The sequence below is a fragment of the Tenrec ecaudatus genome, chromosome 9 (assembly GCF_050624435.1).
Source record: "Tenrec ecaudatus isolate mTenEca1 chromosome 9, mTenEca1.hap1, whole genome shotgun sequence".
In the NCBI taxonomy this organism is placed as follows: domain Eukaryota; kingdom Metazoa; phylum Chordata; class Mammalia; order Afrosoricida; family Tenrecidae; genus Tenrec; species Tenrec ecaudatus.
This window is the reverse complement of record NC_134538.1, coordinates 160,482,085-160,504,556: the sequence shown is the minus strand read 5'-3', so window position 1 is coordinate 160,504,556 and position 22,472 is coordinate 160,482,085. Positions and strand designations below refer to the sequence as shown.

Here is a 22,472-nt window from a genome sequence, read left to right as displayed (position 1 = left end):
TACACAATGCAACTTACCTTTTGATACCTTGGCTGCTGCTACCGCGAGCACTGATTTCCAGCTCCCAGCAAGACAAAATCCATGACAACTTCCACCTTCCTCTCTTATCGTGATGTTACCTAGTGGTCGAGTGGTGAGGATTTGGCTTCTTGACACTGTGTCCTAATTGATAAGGAAGGCTGAAGTCCTTGATCTTACTCTTCAAGTGCCTCGAGTCCTGCTCCTTTCAGCACACAAGGTTGTGCCATCTAAATATTGCAGGTTAACAAACCTTCCTCCAATCCTGATGCCACATTCTTCTTCATATAATCGAACTTTTCTGAGAATTTGCTGAGTATACAGCAATTCGTTTGTATTAGTATATTGAGAGGATATATCTCTGTCCCATACAGTTAAGGGAAAAAAAGTATCTGTCAGAGCAGAACCTAATATAAGCCCTGAGACTTCTGTCGTGGGCACTCACCTGTAAAAGTGGGGAATACAGGAAACAAATTCCACCACAGCGCCCAAGTCTAAGTGTTGGTGCCGTTACTGTGAAGCAGTTTTCCTCCTTTAAGCTCACCCCTGGATGGCTGCAGAAAGGCCATCATGCTTCCCTCTGTTTTAGCATCATATGTGCACAGGTGCTCATTTGTAGCCAAAAATGTTTCCACCTGAAGTCAGTTCCAGTGTCAGGTGATGGCTGAGGCCAATGAAACTTTCAGTGTGAACCCAACGCTAGATGTGGAAGAGCTACCAGAAGGTGCTTCTGAGGGGTACCAGTTAGATGCTGAAAATAGGTGGCGGGGTGGGGGGGGGGGCTGGAAGATATCAAGAAAGTGAAAGTAAAGAAGTTATTTAGATTGGATTTCAAATTTGAACCAAGTTGCAGAAAGGAGAAAAATCTCAGAGATAAGTGACCCAGGCGCAGGGACAGAGGACAAGACCATCTCCTCTCTTGGTTCATGAAGGCAAGACAGCTGAGACAAAGGCAGTGCCTGCCCAGGGGGGGTCGTTGTAGGAATCAGCTCTCCTCTGCATGCATCACAAATCATGACGGGTGATGGTTGAGGTTTTATATTCCTATAAAGAGTTACAGGGGCTGAAATCCACAGGGCAGTTTTACCCTGATTCCATCACTGTGAGTCAGTATCGAATCCATGGCGATAAGTTTTGGTTTGGTGTCCAGAAAGGAAATCCACATTCTTGAACTCTCTGAAACAATGTGTGTGCTATTCTGTTAATATAATATATAATGCTAGGTGCGATGGTTATAGCGCAAAGTATTTCATTATGTGACACATAAATGTCATCTATTTTCAACATAGTAAACACACAGTCATGCTCCATGTGACATCCACGTGAGCAATACAAAGTATATATCCTGGTCCCAGCTCCCATAGGCTTATTTTATTAAACTTTTGAGACAAATGCAGTGGGTCTGAATAGCAGAATTAATACTGTCATTACTGTATTATTGTATTAAATGTGCCTTGTGCATCTCAAAGTTCCTTTTTTATGCTTTTCTCTATAGAAAACTAATGCATATACAAAGAACAGTACTTCATTTACATAGAAATTTGACTTAGAGGCAGAGTTAAAAATAGTGCTCATTTGTAATCTGGGGAATGCCTGCATACTCTGCTGCTCAGACTAGTTGTTATTACAGGATAGACTGTCTCACAGAACACATGGTGGACCTAAAGTGAGGTACCACTGCTTACAGGGCATAGAAATGATGATGGAAAAATCCAGTTAAAAGTTAATGGCATTTTCCCATGAACTGTTTAAATCCCCTGGCATGTTGCTTTTATTAGATGCTTTCCCATGAGGGCTGACTCATAGCAACCCCTTGTTCAACAACAGCAAACACTTCCTGGTCCTGCCCCTTCTGCACAATTTATGTTTGATCCTTCTGCTACATCCATGACTCTGGTTGAGAGGCTTCCTCTCTTTACCTGACTCTTACTTGACCGACCATTGTGTCTTTCTCCAGTGACTGCCCCCTCTGTATAGCATGGCCTACGTGCTGGAGACAGATGTACCCATTCTCACTTCTAAAGAACATTCTCTCTGTACTTATTCTGAGACAGATTGGTTTGTTCTTCTGGCAGTCCATGGTATATTCAATATTCTTCACCAAAGCCATAATTCAAATGCCTAAGTTCTTGTCCATTCTTCTTTATTGATGGTTCAGCCTTCAAATGCAAATGAAGAAATAAAAAATACCATGGTGGGTCAGGTGTAATTTAAGCCCCCAACTGATAGTATTGTAGTATTTCTCCTTAAAACTTTAAAGAGTTTTTGTGTTTGCTTGTTTTGGGAAACATTCACCCAATATGAGATGTCATTTGATTTCATGCTACTTCCATGAACTTTGATTGTCAACTCAACTAAACTCCAATCCTCGATAAACTCATTCTTTTTTCCATTTGTTACGATGTCCATGAATCCAGTTGAGAGGATTGTTGTTTTCTGGATGTTGAGGTGCAATACCTACTCAAGGGCACATTCTTGGGTCTTCATCACTAAGTGCTTCACAACTTCTTTTCTTTTAGTGTGCAAGGTTTATCAAGTGCATTGAGGATTGCCTTCCTCCTGTCCTGAAGCCAAATTCTTTTTCATGTAGTCCAGCTTCTTGTATTATTTGCTCAGCCTGTGGGCCGTAAAAAATAAGATGTAAGGTTACAGCCTTGATGAACATCGCTTCTGGTTTTAAATGATGCTTTATCACCTTGTTTGGTTGGAACGAATGCCTTTTGTTCTCAGGTCAGGTACCACAGGGCCATGTTTCAGGGCTTCTACAATTCCTTTGTACAATATTATCCATAGCGAGTTATAGTTCAAACAGTCCACAGTCTTTACAGCATCAATAAAACACAACTAAGCACCTTTTGGAATTCTCTGCTTTTGGCCAAGATCCTTGTGACATCAGCCATGATATTACGGACTCCACATTCTCTTCTGAATCCAACTTGACTTTCAGGCAGCTCCATATGGGTTTCCTGATCCAACTTTTATTTAATCTATCTTCAGCTAAGCTGATTTGCAGATAATATCAATGATATTGTTTCATAATTTCTACTCTGTTGGTTCACCTTTTCTTGGAAGGGGCACGGATATGCATCTCTCAGATCAGTTGGCCAGTTAACACTCTGTTCCACTTTTCTTTAGTTGTCTACCAAATTTCTTAGTTTTGATGGCATTACAAAAACATACAGAGTAGCCCACATATTGTTTCTAGTATATCCTTGAATAGATATGATTTTTCTCATTTTTATTGGAATACTGACTTAGTTTGATAATATATCTAAAAATTAAATGGCCAAAACTCAAAACTCACTGCCACCCAGTTGATGTCTATAGGACAGGTAGGAACTGCCCCTGTAAGTTTCTGCTGATGTAATTCTTTTTTTTTTCTTCTTTTACATTTTATTAGGGACTCATACAACTCTTATCACCATCCATACATATACATACATCAATTGTATAAAGCACATCCATACATTCCCTGCCCCAATCATTCTCAAGGCATTTGCTCTCCACTTAAGCCCCTTGCAGCTGATGTAATTCTTTACAGAAGTAAGAAGCCCCATCTTTCTCTCTCATAGAGGCTGGGGATTTCACACCTTGGCCATGCAGGTCACAGACCAACTTTTAACCACTATGTGATTAGGATTCCTTTGATCTAAATGATATATTTATCTATAAATAAAATAAAGAAAATCCATGTGCAATGATTCATTTCTAAATACTCTCTTTTTCCATCACTCCTTATATATTGTGCATCTTGGATAGTTCTTCAGCTCTGACCCGGTTGCAGCCCTGGCCCCATCTGTTTGAACATGGGGGAGAATCATACCTGGATCTCAAAGATCACCTTACCGGGATTCCACGTGGACCCCTCAGTGGAATCTTTCTTCTTTGGGATATTTTCCTTCTTCTATGCTTTTACCCTGTTGGGAAACGGGCTATTGTGGGGCTCATCTGCCTGGATCCCCGGCTACACACTCCCATGTACTTTTTCATCTCCCATCTAATAATTGCTGACATGTCCTATGCTTCCATAAATGTCCCCAAGATGCTGGCGAACCTCCTGAGCAAGAAAAGAATCAACCTCTTTGTCCCTTGCATCATTCAGACATTTTTGTATCTGGCTTTTGGTGTGACCGAATGTCTTCTCCTGATGGTGATGTCCTATTATCACTACATGGCCATCTGCCACCCGCTCCATTATGCTCTCATCATGACCTGGAGGGTTTGCATTGCTCTGGCAGTGTTCTCCTGGGCATTCAGCTCCCTCTTTTCCCTAATTCATATCATTCTCATCATTTGTCTGCCGTTCTGTGGCCCTCATGAGATTGACCACTTCTTTTGTGAACTCCTGTCCATGCTCATGCTGGCCTCTGCTGATATGTGGCTAAGCCTATTAATCACCTTTGTTTCTTCTGTGTTTATTTTATTGGAGCCCCTCTCCCTGGTACTGTTCTCCTACACCCGCATCCTCATTGCCATCATAAGGATTCAGTCTGGAGATGGACGCAGAAAGGCCTTCTCCACCTGCTCCTCCCACCTCGGAGTGGTTGGGCTCTTCTTTGGCAGTGGCATCATCATGCACATTTCCCCCAAATCCAGCCACCCTGAGGAGCAACAAAAGGTCTTTTTCCTATTCTACTGTCTGTTCAACCCTATGGTGAACCCCCTGATCTACAGCATGAGGAACGCAGAGGTGAGTGGTGCTGTGCAAGGAGAGCTCAACCTGACAGATATGCGAGAGTGCTAGGGTTGGGCCTTTGCTCTCCTGGGACATGAAAGTTGCAGATGTTTACCACGTGCTGGAATGAATGCACACTTAAATGCAACATTCCTGACCCAAACATTAAAAGTTTGAACTGTAGTGTTTCTAGAAAAAGGAAAAGGAGACCATTTTCATGATATTGAGGTTGACATTGAGTTTTTGAGAAGACAGAAGAAGTGTAATGAGTCCTCAACATTTCATGGTTAACATGTGAGATTCTGCCAGCCTTCTGGTCTCTGTTGTAACAAACATACTAGCATTACAGGAGCCACAGGTAAAGTATACATGGATGAGTACTGCTGTATTCTAATACAAATTTTTTTGCAAACAAAACTCTGGCCAGATTGAGCCCATGTGTAGTAGTAATTTATTTGCATCTGAAAGCTCATTCAGTTTCAGTTGAAACCAACTTTGAAGCCAACTGTCGGTGGCCCCAGAAACCACTATGACTACATCTGTTGAGAGGGGAAGATTTCGAGGACATCTGGGGACCACTCCAGAGTCAGCTTGTCCTCTCTTGAAAACTCCTGAAGTATACCCTTTGAACTTCACATGCCTATGGTGCTCCATCATCATTAGAAACTCAGAGCAGTTCCCATGCTGTCCATCACTAATTTGACCTGAGATTTGGGAATGAGATTCACTTAGATGATAAATTTTAGCTTCAGCAGTTCAATAGACACAAGCACAGATGTATCTTGTATCAATTGGTTTTGCTAATATTGGGTTGACCAGGGTCTTGGGTTTTGTTTATTTCAAAAAGTTTGCAGCTAGTTTATTAGCGTTATTTTATCACTGTAATTGAACAAATCTTAGCTTTTTATTATGTGTTTTGAAAGACACTCTCCACTCAATGGGATGTATAACTGCCAAATTCCACTGGTAGGTGGATACTTTTGTAAGACATCATTCTCATGCTCTAAATCTGAGGAAGGTTTCCACTTTGGAGTTCATTTAATAGCTGGATCTTTTTCAAGTAACAAAGATATTTATGTAGACAATAGCTTAGGAGAATCCTAAAGTTGAGAATTTCTTTGAAACTCAGAGCTGGAGAGAGGAAAGTTCGTGGACCAGGTGAGCCGCACTCTCTGAGGCCTCTATTGAATAAGGCGGATTTGGTGTCCAGGTAGCCAAGTGGAAGAAGTCTGGTGAGTGAACGATCCTCCTGGGATAGCACCCCAGCCTCACCCCACACATTTGTCCTGAGCCGGGGCCTGGGTAATCCAGGATCAGATTCTTGGAACACCTCGGATCATCAGGCTGCTGCCACCGTAGACATGGCCAGCTATAGCCCCACTCCACCCCTAGAGCGGGCCCCGTGTCCAGAGTCGCCTGGCTGCTCTGCCAAGCCATGCGCAGCTGTGGCAGGACCCCATACAGCTGCTGTCTGCTCATGGGACCCCACTAGGAGAGACATTTCCCAATACCGCTGTTCCCCTCTCCCCATGATCTGTCCTTGGCCTTGGGTCCCTCCCTCCATTCACCCTGGGATCCCATAACTGACCTGCAATCTACTGGTGGCTGCCTGGGCGAGCTCCACGTGGGATGATACACCCCCATTACTCCCTGTGACTTCTTCATCGGCACCCCAACAGACCAGCAGCAATTACCAGGACAACAGGGTCTCAGATGGAAAAGAGGACAAGGTAGAAACTCTCCATCCAAACACAGCACACTGATATGAAGGGAGATAGGTAAAGACCCAAAACACAAAACAGGGTATGACAACTATGAATTCACAGATAGTGATAATAACTCTGAAAACCAATGGAGTCAATTAGTACATTAAAGGAAAAAGGCTTGAGGACCAATCAGAAAACATAATCCATCAATATGTTGCCTGCAAGAGACACATCTTAAGCGCACAAACAAGAATATGCTAAGAATAAAGGGTTGGCAGAAAGTTAACCAATCAAATGGCAACTCCAAAGAGGCAGAGGCGGCAATCTTAATCTCCGACAAAATGGACCTCAAGATCCAAACCATAAAAAGAGACAAAGACGGACACTACCTAATGCTCAAAGGTTCAGTAAACCAAGAAGCACTTAGCATATTGAATATTTACGAACCCAATAATGGTGCGGCAAATTTCATCAAACTATTAAAAAGATGAAAAAATAATTCACGGATCCAACAGTCATAGTAGGTGGCTTTAACACTCCGCTATCAGAGAAAAACAGATAATTGGGAAAGAAGCTCAGCAAAGAGGCAATATAGCTAAGCAATGTATTTAGGCAATGGGGCCTGATAGACATTTTCCAGCTTTCTATCAAAATGCAAAAAAAAAAATTCTTCTTAAGCCCACATGGATCATTTTAAAGAGTAGACCACATGCTGGAACACAATTCAAGTTTGAGTAAATTCAAACTCATACATATTATTGGATGTTTTTCTCAGAATATGACATAAAGTTGAAGATTAGTAAGATGACGTCCAAAAAAGAAAGGGCAACCAATTGTTAGGATGAACAATGATCTCCTGCAACATGAATGGGTACAACCCCAGATTAGAGGGGATATTAGGAAGTTTCTAGAAACTGACAAAAATGAGAATACAATGTATCAAAATTTATGGGATACTGTGAAGGCAGTTATCAGAAGTAGCTTGATATCATTAAATGCATATGTGATCAAAGGAGAGAGGCTTATGACAGATATGATCATATAAAACCTCCAACAACTAGAAGAGAGTCAGCAGAACTACCCTCCAATATCAAGAGAAAAGAAATAATAAAAATCGGGCAGAGTTAAGCCAGTGGGAAGACAAGATTATGATGCAAAAGATAAATACAGCTAAAAGCTGGTTCTAAGAAAAGAAAAACAAAACAGATAGACCACTTGCAAATCTAACCAAGGATAGAAAGGAGCAAACCTCAATAGCCAGGATGAGGGATGAAACAGGGGCAATTACAACAGACCCCAATGAGATTAAAAGGATAATAACAAAGTGCTATGAAGGTCTTTAATCTAATGAATTCAGAAACATGGAAGACATGGATAAATATTTGGGAAAACAGTCTCTCCCTAGATTATCTCAGACAGAGGTCAAGAATCTCAACAAACCCATAGCGAAAGAAGAAATAGAGACGGTCATCAAGAACCTACCAACAACAAGGAAAGCCCGCGGGTCAGAGGACTTCACAGTAGAAGTCTACCAAGCATTCAGGGAAGAGTTGACCCCAATCCTCCACAAAGTAATCCATAGCATAGAAGAGGATGGCAAACTCCCAAACTCATTCTATGAAACCAGCATAAATTTGATGCCCAAATAGGGTAAAGACCCCACAGGTATTGAGAATTATAGACTGATATCTCTAATGAACATAGATGCAAAAATCCTTTACAAAACATTGGCCAATAAAATACAAAAGTATATAAAACATATCATCCACCACAACCAGGTAGGATTCAACCCAGGGATTCAGGGATGGTTTAACATCTGAAAATCCATCAATATCAGATACCACATTGAGATGAAAAGGGATAAAATCCATAGATGCAGAAAAAGTATTTGACAACATCCAACACCTATTCCTAATTAAGACACTCATGAATATAGGACTGGAAGGTAAATTTCTGAAGCTGATACAAGCTATCTATGAGAGACCAATGACCAACATCATAGTTAATGGAGAAAAGATTAAAACAATCCCACTGAAAAAGGGTATAAGACAAGGATGCCCCCTTTCCCCACTTATATTCAATATCATATTGGAGGTTCTAGCTATCAATAGAAGACAGTGGAAGGACATCAAAGGGGTCAAAATGGGAGAGGAGGTGGTGAAATTATTGCTGTTTGCAGATGATATGATCCTGTACATTGAAAATACCAAAAACTCCACAACAGGAAGTGGGCAAAAATACTGAAAAGAATTTTCACTAGGGAGTAGACCCATATGGCCAACAAGCATATGAGAAATTATTTCTGGTAATTAACCATAAGATAAATGCACATTAAAACAACCAGGAGACACCAACTAACACCCCTGAGGCTAGCTCAAATCAGTAAATCTGAGAGAAACAAGTGTTGGAGGGGCTGTGGTAAAGTAGGAACCCTCCTCCACTGCTGGTGGTTGTGTAGATTTGTACAGCCACTGTGGAAAGCAATCTGGAGATACTTAAAGAAAATGGAAATTGATCTACGGTATGGCCCAGTCATCCTTTACTGGGCATGTACCCAGAGGTGGTAACAAATAAAACACGACTTTTCATCTGCACTCCAATGTTTTTTGTGGCACAATTCACAATCGCAAAGACTTTGAAACAGCCAAAGTTTCCATCGATAGACGAGTGGATTAGTAAAATCTTGCACATGGAAACAATGGAGTAATCTGCAGCACTGAAAAGCACCAAGGATCACATGAAACACGCCCTTTCGTGGGAAGAGTTGGAAGGAATCATGTTAAGCAGGTAAGCCAATCTCAAAAGGACAGGTATAACATGATTTCCCTGAGGTAAGTACAATCAGTCCAGCAAGAAGAGAAGAATAGACATTTATCTTACAATAAACGGTGGAAGCACAGATAGTTAGGGGGAGGGCAGACCACACCCAGGGTAGCACATGAGAGCCCAATTTAAAGAAGGGGAATAGGGAAAGAAGGAGTGAGAATTGGGGTGGGGAGAAATTGAGATGTGAAGTGGGGGGAACCAGGCACGAATCCATCCAGAGGGAGAGTATTGAGTGTGTCCTCACAGAACTGGAATGTGCATATAGACCTCACCATGACACGTTAAACCAGGAAGGCAATGTAATGCGTGGAGGAATCCACAAAAAGACTGGACTATATGCCTGGCCCCAACCAGAATCTTTCTGACCCCCACCATGGAAGGGTGTGCCACAGAAAATGGAAATAGATCATCTGGTGAAGGAAAAGAACTGACCTACCATTCCCAGAAGGAAGCTGAAGCAAATGAAGGGTGAGGAAGGGAGTGGAGTACATCAGGGTCCACCATGCTCAGAGGACAATAGCCCTGCTGGGAGCAGCCAATGCACAGAGATGACCATATGGCTGGCCCCACTGTGATGTGCGACAGCCTGTACTGACCTATGGCCCTACATGGGACAGAACTGTAGACACAGTGTGGGATGTGTGAATGAGCTGACCCCACCAGACTGAGGCAAAACATTGGGGGCATGCAATAGAATGGCGGGGGAAGCAGAGCAAGGAGGTCCTGAGGAAGTATCAAGGGTGGACTTTGGGGCCAGGGTGTGGCACCCCATCAGACTCGTCCAGAAAATACTCCTAAAAGTCAACAAACAGACCTTAAACTATTAACAGACTTTTCTTTATTTCCTTCTGTTTTTTTTCTTCTTTAAGATTTTGTATGTCAGTGGATTTTCATAGTTTGTTGGTGTTGCTGCCGTCGTTGCCTTGTTTTTATATGCCACTTTGTTTGGTGCTGTCGAGGCCATCTGCAATTTTCTGCAGATATTATTATTTGTGCAGGTCTATCTAGATAAGCTAGGATGGATAAACAATGTGGACACGAAAACAATGGGACCAATGGTCCCAGAGGAACATGGCAGAGTGGGAGTTGGGGAAAGGGAAGAGCTGTTGGCCAACCCAGGGACAAGGGAACAAGAAGTGGTTCAAATCCAGTGGCAGGGAGGGGTGGGAATACTGGTAGGGAGGGAGTGATCAAGGGCAATGTAACTGAGAGGAATTACTGAAACCCAAATGAAGGCTGAATATGGTAGTGGGACAAGAGGAAAGCAAAAGGAAATACAGGAAAGAAGTAGGAGGCAACGGGCATACACAGAGGCCTAAACACAGGCATGTATGTATGTAAATCTATTTATGATTATGGGGGAAATAGATCTTTGTGCACATATTTATAGATTTAGTAATAGGGTAGCAGGTGGACATTGGGCCTGCACTCATGCACTCCCTCAACACAAGAACACTTTGCTCAACCAAATGGTCATTCCATGATACCCACCTTCCCAACACACGATCACTGAAGACAAATATTTGCATAAGCAAATGTGGTGAAGAAAGTTGATGGTGCCTGGCTATCAAAGGATATAGCGTCTAGGTTCTTAAAAGCTTGAAGGTAAACAAGCGGCCAACTACTTCAGAAGCAACAAAGTCCACAGGGAAGAAGCAGACCAGCCTGTGTGGTCATCAGGCGTTGAAGGAAGAAGGTAGCAGACACCAAAGAACAAAACCATCATTGTGTGCTTATCTTCTCCATATAAATGCTGAAGACAAATGTGTGCATAAGTAAGTGTGGTGAAGAAGGCTGATAGTGGCTGGTTATTGAGAGATATGGCATCTGGGGTCTTAAAGGCTTGAAGGTAACCAAGCAGCCATCTAACCCAGAAGCAACAAAGCCCACAAGAAAGAAACACACCAGCATGTGTGATCACAAAGGGTCAAAGGGAGCAGGAATCTAGCACCAAAGGAAAAAAACAAACATATTATCATGAATGAGGGTGAGTGCGTGAGGGGGACACCTGGACATTCGTTGAAGAGGGGTAGTGGGGAGGAGATGAGCCACTCAGGGTGCAGTGCTGCATTGATGAGACTCACAACTTTTCTTTAGTTCTTAAAGGCTTCCTCCTCCTTCCCACTAGCATTATCCCAATTCTCCCTTACAAACCTGGTTAGACCAGAAGATGTACAGCGGTACAGATAGGAACTGGAAACAGGGAATCCAGGACAGATGAACCTCTCAAGACCCCAGTGGTGAGAGTGGTGATACCAGGAGGGAGAAGAGAAATGGGGTAGAAAGGGGGAACCAATTACAAGGATCTACATATAACCTCTTCCCTGGAGGATGGAGAAAAGAAAAGTGGGTGGAGGGAGACATCAGGCAGGGTAAGATATGATAAAACAATAATTTATAAATTATCAAGGGTTCATGAGGGAGGGGGCAGTGGGGAGGGAAGGAGGGAAAAGGAAAAAAGAGGAGCTGACTCCAGGAGCCCAAGCGGAAAGCAAGTGTTTTGAGAATGATGAGGGCAACAAATGTATAAGTGTGCTTACACACTGATGTATGTGTGGATTGCGATGACCCATATGAGCCCCAATAATATGATTTAAAAAGTACATTAAAAAAAGAAACTCAGAGCCGACATTGTCTTAATCTACATAATCTCAGGGCCCATTAAGGGTCACTGGCTTTTCCGCCGTAGAATCATGTGTTATTGTTTTCTTCTCCTTTTTTCTGAGCTAATATTAAGATGAGCACACTGACATCTAACCTTCAAATCCTCCACATATACCAGTTCCCAGGTTCTACAAAATATCTCACTTGATAGAGGAAGGAGAAAGGAAATAGAGGAAAGAAATAGGAGAGAAAAGCTATAGCTTAGGTATGTATGGTATATATGTAAATGCATTCATTTATAATGAAGGGGATAGAGGCCAATATGCATATATTTATGTGTTAAATATTAAGATGGCAGACAGATTTTGGGCCTTTAATCAAGGACTCTTAATACAAGAACACTTTGTTCTGATAACCTGGCACTCTTTGATATTCACCTCCTGACACAATCACTGAAGACAATATGGGTGCATAAGCAAATGTGGTGAAGAGGGCAGATGATGCCCGGCAATCAAAAGATATATCATCTGGGGTCTTAAAGACTTGAAGTTTAAAAAGCACTTATCCAGCAGGGAGGCAAATAAGCTTCCCATAAGGAAGAAGCACACCAGCCTGTGTGATCATGAGGTGTGGACAGGATCAGATATCAAAGATCTAAAACAAACTATTATATTTATGTGAATGAGGGGGCTTGGAGTGGAGACCGAAAGTCCATCTGTAGACAATTGGATATCCTTCCCACCCTCCCAAATGGTTATAAGGAAGAAATGATTCAACCAAGGTGTAGTATAGCACCAAAGATTCACACATTGCTCCAGTTCCTGAATACTTCGTCTCCTCCCACCCCCCACACTACCAGGACCAGTTCAACCTAACAAATCTGGCTAGAGCAGAGAACACACAATGGTACAGATAAGATCCCTTAACACATGGAATTCAAGACAGATAATCCACTCGGAACAGTAGTGGGAGTAGTGATATCATGAGGTTAGGGGGCTGGTCAGGCATGGAGAATGGTGAGACAGGGTGAACCCATGACAAGATTAGATATATAACCCACCCCCTACCCCGAAGGGGATGAATAAAAGAAATATGGGTGAAGGGAGGCAATGGAAAGTGTAAGGTATGAAATAATAATAACATATAATTGATCAAGGAAGTATGAGGAAGGGGGAAGGAGGGGGGGAAAGAGAACTTATTCCAAGGCTCAAGTAAAAAATGTTTTGGAAATGATGGTGGCAACATATGTGCAAACATGCTTGATACAATTGATGTACGGAATGTTTTAAGAGCTGTAAGAGTCCCCAAAAATATGAATCAAAAATCCCACTTATACATCTCTCTGCAATAGCTGTCTTGACATATTTTCTTAACATCTTCTCACAAGAAGATTGAGACTTTTCCACTTATCAAGTTTTCAAAACATGTCATGTTGATGGGCACATAGATTAAACCTCCAGGGATTTCCTTTTAACCACAGTCAAGGGATATAATCACCTGCTCATCAGACAGAAAGTTTGGCAGACATCATAGAAGATTAAAGTGCAACATCTGACTTGAATGGTTAAAATGGAACATCTGAAATGCTCTCTTTTTGTGTGTGACATATTTAAAAGTTCCACATGTTAAAAAAAAGTGAAGGAAAAACACATCTGTGTGAACCCTCTGGTGAATCCCTTCTGTGTTAGACAGGGTTCTCTGGAGAAACAAAACCAGACACCAATACTTTTTAATATATTTATATAGATAGCTTGATAACATAAGAAATAAAGTTAATAAGTCAATAAAGCAGTACAAATGCCTCAGTGCAAGTCACTTCCGTAGGTCTGCTAGTAAACCGACAGTCCTCCAAGCCTTGAGGGCCACCTGGTAGTTAGTCCTCCGTAGAGCAATTCATGCTCTCCAGACAAGGACAACCTCAAAGAATACATAAAAAGAAACCCTGCACTGCAAAAGACTCTTGTCGATCCAGTATGGGCAGAAGATAGACACTCACCAAGGGCAAATGAGAGACCAACACATAGAACAACTCCACCCACAGGGAGACAAAGAGGAACAGCCCCCAGGATAGCATCAGATCAATAGTGGGAAGAAGGCAAACACAGAACACAAACACAAAAAACAAGCGGATAAGATAGGAAAATATCCAAAACAAAAAAACAAGATGACATAACAGAGTCCACAGATGGATACAATAACACTGAATATCAATGTCCGGAACTCAGGCATTAAAAGGCAGAGGCTAAGAGACTGTCTCAGGAAATATAAACCATCGATCTGCTGCCTCCAGGAAACTCATCTCAAGCTTAAAGGAAAAAGCAGGTTGAGAATTAAAAGCTGGAGAAAAATATGCCAAGCAAATGGTAATGCAAAAGAAGCAGGGGTAGTGATCTTAATATCTGACCAAGTTGACCTCAAGTTACAGGCCATACAAAGAGACAAGGAGGGACACTATATAATGCTCAAGGAAACAATAGACAAAGAACAAGTGAGCATAATAAACATACATGCACCTAAAGAGAGCCCTGCGAAATTCGTAAATCAAACACCTGAAAAGATGAAAAAAGAGATCACAGGCTCAACAATTATAGTTGGTGACTTTAATACACCATTCGCTGAAAAAGACAGATCATTGGAAAAGAAACTCCATAAAGGATACAGATCTAAATAGCACAATTGGACGACTGGACTTGATAGAAAGTTTCAGAGATTTTCATCCACATGCAAAAAATTTCACATTCTTTTCAAGCCCATATGGCAAATATTCGAAAGTATACCACATGCTGGGACACAAGTCGAACTCGAGTAAAGTCAAGCACTTAGAGGTTATACAGATATCTCTCTCCAATCATTGCGGCATAAAGCTGCAAATTAAACGAAGGACAGTGAAGAAAATAAGGGCAAATAATTGGAGGATGAACAATTTCCTATTGCAAAAGGAGTGGATATTGAACAAGATGAGAGATGAAATCAGGAAGTTTCTAGAAACCAGTGAGAACGAAAATATGACGTACCCAAACCTGTGGGATACAGCAAAGGCATTTATCAGAGGAAGGCTGATAGCAATAAATGCACATATTTAAAAAGAAGAGCGACTCGTGGATGATATACTGGTACAAAACTTACACCAATTAGAGCAGAGTCAACAGAACAACCCTACTAATAGCAAGAGGATTGATATAATAAAAATCAGAGCAGAGATACAGGAGAGCGCAAACAGGAAAACTATAGAAAAGATCAATGCCGTTAAAAGTTAGTTCTTTGAAAGAATTAACAGAATTGCTAGACCTCTCGCAAACCTAACCAAAGAAAGGAAGGAACAAATAACATTTTCAAGGATGAGGGATGAAACAGGGGACATTACAATGGACCCTAATGAAATCAAAAGGATAATCACACAGTACTGTGAAGGTCTATACTCTTAATGAACTCAACAATTTGGAAAACATGGACAAATACTTGGAAACGCAATCCCTCCCAAGACTATCCCAGATAGATGTCAAGAAGCTCTACAGACCCCTAGCAATGGAAGAAATACACAAGGTAATCAAGGGATTACCAACATAAAAAATCCCCCTGGACAGATGGCTTCACAGGAGAATTCTACCGAGCTTTAAGGGAAGAACTGACACCAGTCTTATCCAAACTCTTACAGAACACAGAAAAGACGGATAACTCCCAAACTCTTTCTATAAACCTGGTATTAATTACTCTGATACCTAAAACAGGCAAAGATGCCACAAGAATCAAGAATTATAGACCAATCTTCCTAATGAACATCGATGCAAAAATCCTTAACAAAATTCTGGAAACCAACAGAATGCAAAAGCATATTAAAAAAATAGGTCACCATGACCAGTGGAATTCAGACCAGGGATGCAGCGATGGTTCAACATGTGAAAGACCATCAGCACCATTCACCACATTGGTAGGAAAAATTATAAGAAACATGATAACATCGATAGATGTGGAAAAAGCATTACACAGCATGCAACATGTATTCCTTTTTAAGACACCCAAGAAGACAGAAATAGAAGCAAAATTCCTCAATACTATACCAGCCATATATGAAAAAACCAATAGCCAACGTGGTAGTTAACAGAGAAAAGACTCAAACAATTCCACTGAAAAAGGGGACCACACAAAGATGCCCGTTGTCCCCATCCCTTTTTAACATTGCACTGGAGGTCCTAGCTAACAACATAAGACAAAGGAAAAATATTAAAGTTATTCATCTGGGGAAGGAAGAGGTGAAATTTAATTATTGGCTGACGATATGATTCTATATGTCGAAGATCCCTTAAACTCAAACGGAGTGTTGGAAGCAATAGAGGATTATGGCAGAGTGGCAGGATACAAAATCAACAAACAGAGGTCTATTGGACTGCCCTACACATCAGACATGATCATGCAAGAGATGCTATAAAAGGTAGTAACATTTACAAAACCAAGCATAAATTGAAATACCTAGGGATATATCTGACTAAAAAAATGAAAGATTTGTATGAGGAAAATTATAAAACACTACTACAAGAAATCAAGTGAGCTCAACAAAGGGAAGAAATTCCTTGCTCATGGATGGGCAGACTCAATATAGTAAAGATGTCACTTCTGCCCAAGGCACTATATAAGTTCAATGCTATCCTGACACGAATAACACCATCCTATTTCAAATAATTGGAAAAAACAGATTACCAACTTCATATGGAGGGGGAAGAAGCCAAGAATTAGCAGAGAACTCCTCAAGAAGAAGGACAAAGTGGGAAGGCTTGCACTCCCTGACTTTAGCACATAGTATACGGACACAGTAGTCAAAAGAGAGTGGTACTGGTATAATGAAAATATTCTGACCAATGGAAAAGAGGTGAAGACCCAGAAATAAAAACATCAGCATACAGGCAACTGATCGTTAATAAGGCCCCCCAAATATTAAATGTGAAGCAGATGCCATCTTCAATAAATGGTGCTGGAAAAAATTGATAACTACATACAGAAAAATGACCCTTACCGCACTCCACACACAAGAATAAACTCAAGGTGGATCACAGACCTTGAGATAAAACCCCAAACAATTAGGGTCATTAATGAGGGAATAAGGACAAACATGGGAACCTTAGCACAGGGAATACATAGGCTGTCATAAATAGGGAAGGATACAAATACAGAGGCGTCACAAATAGACAAGTGGGATATACTGAAGATAAGACACCTGTGTACATTGAAAGAATTCACCAAGAGAGTAATAAGAAAGGCCACTCACTGGGAAAGCATCTTTAGCAATGACACATCAGACAAAGGCCTTATTACTAAATCTACAATACGTTGCAAGCTTACAATAAGAGAAAAACTTATTGCCCACTGAGAAGGTGGGCAAAAGACCTGAACATAAGTTTCATAGGGGCAGAAATCTGAATGGCCAATAAACATATGATAAAATGTTCCTGATAATTAGCCAGAAGAGAAATGCAAATTAAAACAACTCCAAGATACCACCTAACACCCTCAAAGATAGCCACGTGCAAAAAATCAGAAAGTAACAAGTGTTGGAGGGGATCTGGGGGGATAGCAACGCTTGTCCACTGCTGCTGGACCTGTAGGTATGTATCGTCACTATAGAAATCGATCTGATGATTTCTAAAACAGATGGAAATTGAGCTACCATACGAACCAGAAATCCCCCTACTGGGCATATAACCAGAAGAGGCAAGAAACAAACCACAGCCAGACATCTGTGCTCCAATGTACATTGTGGCACAGTTCACAATGGAAAGCAGTGGGAAGCAACCCAAATTTCCACCAACAGATGAATGGATTAAAAAGCTAAAATGCAGTGATGAACACATAAAGCCTATTGCTGCATAGGGAGAACTGGAGGAAATTATGTTAAGTGAAATAAGCCAAGCACAAAAGGACAAGTATAACATGAGTCCACTGATGTAAGTTTATATATACATTAAAAGAAAGAACAGAAAAGTAAATGAAAATGGGACACAGAGAAAAGCTACTGTATACAAACACTCCAGGCGTGAGGTCCAGGTAGTATGGCAGGGGCCAGACCAAATCCAGGGGTACATATGGTAGCCAACTTAAAAAGGGGTGGGGAGGAGGAAAAGGGAAATAAAAATGATGTGTGGTGGGGGAATAGGGCACTGACCCACCCAAGGGGAGGGTATTGTTTGTGTCTCCTCAGGGAAAAAGGACCAGACTTAAAGCCAGTGCCAGATGAATGCAGCTTGCTGGCACAGAGTGAGGAGTCAGTAAAGGGGCCTGGGGGCTCGACCCCAATACCAGCTACGTGGACAACTGCCCCTCTATCCACAAGAATTTACTTTAGAGCACAGCACTGAAGCTGCAGCTCAGGGAGAGGAGCATGTCTGATCATAGCACACGGAAGCAAAGGAAAGCGGAGGAATAGAGAGTGGAGCACATCCTGGCCCACCAGGTCTGGAAGACAATATGCCCGCTCTGAACAGCCAATGCACAGAGTGGAAAATATGATCCCACTTTGAGACACGCCATCCCTTGCTGGCCCAGGGCCCTAAGCAGGACAACACTGGAGACTCATTGTCAGTACTGGCCAGGATTCACCCTGCGACACCAAGGCAAACCATTAAAGGGGTGCGGCCGATCAACTGTAGGAGCAGAGCAGGGAATCCCCGAAGGAGTACAAAGGACAGACTCTGGGTCCAGAGCATGGTACCCCATCAGACCTGACTGAAGGACACGCCTAGAGATCAAAATTCAGACCTTGATCTATTTATACGTTTTTCTTTAAAAAATTTTTCCATTTAATTAATTTATTCTTCTATGGGTAATTGGTTTTCTTTTTTGTTGTCATTGCTGTGTTCTCATTCATCACCTGTCTTGCTATGGCTTGTTTTGGGTGCATATTGTAATCTCTACAAATCTATCTAGATAAGAAAGTCTGGATGAATAGTCTGGAGGAGAAAACAATGGGACCAATGGTTCCTGGGAGACATGGGAGAGGGGGAAGCGGGGGTAAGGAGGTGGTGCTGACCAACCCAGGGAGGGACAGGGGAGCAACAACTGATCCAAAATCAGTGGCAAGGAGGGTGTGAGAGGCCTGGTAGGGATTTAGCAAGGGCAAGGTAACAGAGAAATTACTGAAACCCAAATGAAGGCTGAGCATGATAGTGAGACAAGAGGAAAGTAAAAGGAAATAGAGGAAAGAACTAGGTGACAAAGGGTATTTATAGAGGTCTAAAGATTAGAATGTACATATGTAAATATATTTATGTAAGAGTGTGGGGAAACAGATCTACATGCATATATTTATAGGTTTGGTATTAGGCAGCAGATGGACATTGGGCCTCCACTCAAGTACTTACTCAATGCAAGACCATGTTGTTTTATTAAATTGGAATTCCAGGACGGACACTTTCTTCCCAACACAATTGCTACGCAAGGTGTAGAAGGGACCAATTATCAGACACCAAAAGACTAAAAATCATATCAGTGCGTGCCCACCTTCAGAAACATGTGCATAAGCAAATGTGGTAAAGAAAGTTGATGGTGTCTGGCAATCAAAAGATCTGGGGTTTTAAAGGATTGAAGATAAACAAACAACCATCTAGCTCAGAAGCAACAAAGCCCACAAGGAAGAAGCACACCAGCCTGTGTGACCATGAGCTGTTGAAGGGATCAGGTATCAAGCATCAAAGAACAAAAAATCATATCACTGTAAATGTGGGTGAGTGCAGAGTGGAGACTCAAAGCCCATTGGTAGACAACTGGACACCTCTTTACTGAAGGGTTGTGGGGAGGAGATGAGCCAATCAGGGTGCAGGGTAGCAACGGTGAAGCAAATAACTTTCCTCTAGTTCTTAAATTCTGCCCCCACCCCCTACTATCATGATCCCAATTCTATCTTACAAATATGGCTAGACCAGAGGATGTACATTGGTACAGGTAGCAACTAGAAACACAGGGAATCCAGGACAGATGGCTACTTAAAGACCAGCTGTGAGACTGGTGATGCCTGGAGGGTGGAGGGAATGTAGGGTAGAGCGGGGGAATCAATTACAAGAAACTGCATGTAACCTTCTTCCTGGAGGATAGACAGCAGAGAAGGGGGCGGGGGTAGATGTCGGACAGTATAACATATGACAAAATAATAATTTATGAATTGTGAAGGGTTCATTAGGGAGGGGCAAGTAGGGAAGGGGGGAATAAGCAGGCGACAATAAGGGATCAAGTAGAAGGCAATTGTTTTAAGAATGATGATAGCAACAAATACACATATATGCTTGAAACAATGGATGGATGTATGGATTGTGATAAGAATTGTACGAGCCCCCAATAAAAATATTTAAACATTTTTTAATGTAATGACACTTAGGGTATGGATACCGTGTTTGGCAACATATCTCCCAATATTTAAAAGTCTTATTATGTTGGGATATATTTAACATTTTCCATTTAAACCAATCTTACGTATGCAAATCAGTGGCATAAGGACATTTACAACATGCTCCAACCATCTCCATTATTCATGTTCAAAAAATTTAAATGAATGCAAACTGAAACTCAGTATTGATTGGACAATATTTCTCATTTGCTCCAGGCTAGCCCTTGTTAACCACTGACCAAATGCTGTCTCTACACATTTGCATATTCTACATTTTACATAAGTGGCATCTTGCAGTACAAGGCACACCACACAATATTAATATTGTAAGTAATAGTTCATTGCGTGTGCACGTCACATTTAGATGATCTATTCATCTATTAATGGGCTGCCTCAGGTCTTAACAGTCTACTTTTGGAAAACAGTGGATGGAATGTGATGTCTGTATTGCCCTCCTCATTGCCTAGAACTTTCCTCCAAGGACAAGCAGGCACCCTCATTGCTCTCCTCCAGAGAGAAGCTTCAGGGATTCCTCTTCCTTAGGGAGAAGGTAGGTTGACTCAAAGTTTCATGGCCCTTGGGGATTACATGTTTTCAGTAGAGACACAGCTCATCCTGAAGTAAAACCTGTCCTCTTGTAGGATTAATTAGAACTCTGTTGCAAAACCATCTCCAAGGGGAGTAAACACTTCTAAATTTAGGATTTGTTCCTCCTACCGCGTCAAGAGCATCTTACAGAGGCAGGTCACCTGTGTAGGGCAGCTCTAGCACAAAGTAGATTATTGAGGGAAAGTCAGTGGTATCACCTCCTACTTTTTATGTGGAAGGCATTCACTTGCATTGGGACCGGATGTTCAGTACAGGGTATAGCATCAGTGCAGGGTGGCAGTGGAGAGCACTGTGCACCGTGGGTGCGGTGACATTCTGGGTGACATTGCATCCTGGCTCAGAGTGTGAGCTACAGACAAACGGAATAGACATGTACACCTTTACCTGCAGGCTTACCTGTAGGCTCAGAGCTCTGCCCACTGATTCCCTCAGCATGTGTCCCACCAGCACTCCCCATTGTGTTGACTGCAGATGATTTAGAGCCAGCACAAATCTACAAGTTAAGACAGACCTAAAAGCATGACTGGGTTCATATTCAGGCCTTGCCACATATAAGATTTGCTTATAACCCCAAATTAAAAGCACCTTGTATATTACCTGAGGGGCCCAGTGATACAGTGGGTTACACATTGGGCTGCTAATTGCAAGGTCAGCAGTTCAAAGTCACTAATCTCTCAGGAGTAGAAAGAAGAGACTTTCTACTCTTGTAACTAGAGACAGCCTTGGAAACTCACAGGACGTGTTCTACTCTGTCTCATAGGGGCACCAAGACGCAGAAGCCGATCACAGAGAGCGACATTGCAATTTATATACGTCACCCAGCCTACATCCACACACTCTGTTTTCCCGACAAGTCCAGCATAACTTCTTTCAACTGAAATCAAAATTTTAAGAGGAGTTGTGCTAACCATGCCAGAGGTAAGTGTGTCCTGTAACTATGTCTAAATGAGGCTTTTCTAGCCTGTCATCCAGCCTGGATTGTAGTTAGATTCTGAAATCACTCTATTTCCTCAAAGATTGGGTCGATTAGAAATAGAGTAGAATGACTGCTACTTACGCTGCTCAGAATTAGAACAGAGGGGAGACTTGCTAATTCCATGTAGGCACTGCCTGTGTGGAGAATGAACATGCCGACCATTCGGATGTATGTGTCATGAACTGTTGCTTTTACAGTCACCCTGTTGAAAGTGGGGATATTTGCTTAAAGATCTTAATGCGTAGATCTACTTCAGTGTTACAGCTGCTGTAGAGTTTCATTCCATCTTCACTGATGCTATTTTGTTACCCCAACTTGAAAGGATGGCAATGAAGAAGAAAAGGCGTATTAAGTCAGGTATGCAGTAGCTGGGAAAGAAAGCACACGACAGAAACAACCACCGGATTCCACCTCCCGGTGACTTCATAAAACCCCCAGTACAACTGTGCTCTACAGGCTTGCAAACAGACTACGTGTCACAACACCCAATTCTCAGAGGGTAGGAATGCTTTCATTGTAGTAAAGATTAATAATGGTCTAAGATCATGCCCATTTGTATGCAATGGAATAGTATGCATCTATTTAAAGTGCGATAGAGAGATAATTTGTCATTGAAAAATGCACATCATATGATTCTTGATGAAAAAATAAATAACTTCCATAAATGTGAAAATAAATGATATGTATGAC

At 41.7% G+C, this 22,472-nt stretch overlaps 1 pseudogene; it reads left to right on the top strand.

The window, feature by feature from the left end:
• Nucleotides 1-3,824: 3,824 nt before the first annotated feature.
• On the top strand, nt 3,825-4,762 carry LOC142456256 (olfactory receptor 2A5-like; annotated as a pseudogene).
• Nucleotides 4,763-22,472: the final 17,710 nt, after the last annotated feature.